Below are 994 nucleotides of genomic sequence, written 5' to 3'. Positions count from 1 at the left end.
CGATGCATGCAAGCAGAGGAGGCGAGGGAGAAACATGCAGAGTTGAGAAGAGTTGAGGGAGGGATACGAGCAAGCAGGATTAGAGAGAAGGGGATGAGAAGGATGAAAGGTGAGTGAGTCCGAGAGGACGCAGGCAAGCAGGAGGGAGGGCGGCGCAGGCAAGCAGGGAGGAGGGTGGCGCGGGCAAGCAGAAGGGAGGGCGCGGTGCAGACAAGAAGGGAGGGGGCGCAAGCAAGGGGGGAGGGGGGCGCCAAGCAGGGGAGGGGGCCCAGGAAAGCAGGAAGGAGAGGGGGGAGGCGTAGACAAGCAGATGAGAGGGCGCGGCGCAGGCAAGCAGAAGGGAGGGTGGCGCAGGCAAGCAGGAGGGAGGGGGGCCAGGCAAGCAGGAGGGAGGGGGGCGCAGCAAGCAGGAAGGAGGGGCAGGAAGCAGAGGGGGGGGGCAGGCAAGCAGGAGGGAGGGTGGCGCAGGCAAGCAGGAGGGGGGGGCGCAGGCAAGCAGGAGGGAGGGGGGCGCAGGCAAGCAGGAGGGGGGTGGCGCAGGCAAGCAGGAGGGAGGGTGGCGCAGGCAAGCAGGAGGGGGGGGCGCAGGCAAGCAGGAGGGGGGGGCGCAGGCAAGCAGGAGGGAGGGGGGCGCAGGCAAGCAGGAGGGGGGGGCGCAGGCAAGCAGGAGGGAGGGTGGCGCAGGCAAGCAGGAGGGGGGGCGCAGGCAAGCAGGAGGGAGGGGGGCGCAGGCAAGCAGGAAGGGGGCGCAGGCAAGCAGGAGGGGGGGCGCAGGCAAGAGGAGGGGGGGGCGCAGGCAAGCAGGAGGGAGGGGGGCAGGCAAGCAGGAGGGGGGGGCGCAGGCAAGCAGGAGGGGGGTGGCGCAGGCAAGCAGGAGGGGGGGCGCAGGCAAGCAGGAGGGGGGGGCGCAGGCAAGCAGGAGGGGGGGCGCAGGCAAGCAGGAGGGGGGGCGCAGGCAAGCAGGAGGGAGGGGGCGCAGGCAAGCAGGGCGGAG

Source organism: Penaeus monodon, chromosome 24, assembly GCF_015228065.2.
Source record: "Penaeus monodon isolate SGIC_2016 chromosome 24, NSTDA_Pmon_1, whole genome shotgun sequence".
NCBI classification, from domain to species: Eukaryota; Metazoa; Arthropoda; class Malacostraca; order Decapoda; family Penaeidae; genus Penaeus; species Penaeus monodon.
The sequence above is the reverse complement of the archived record's forward strand: the minus strand, read 5'-3'. Positions refer to the sequence as shown.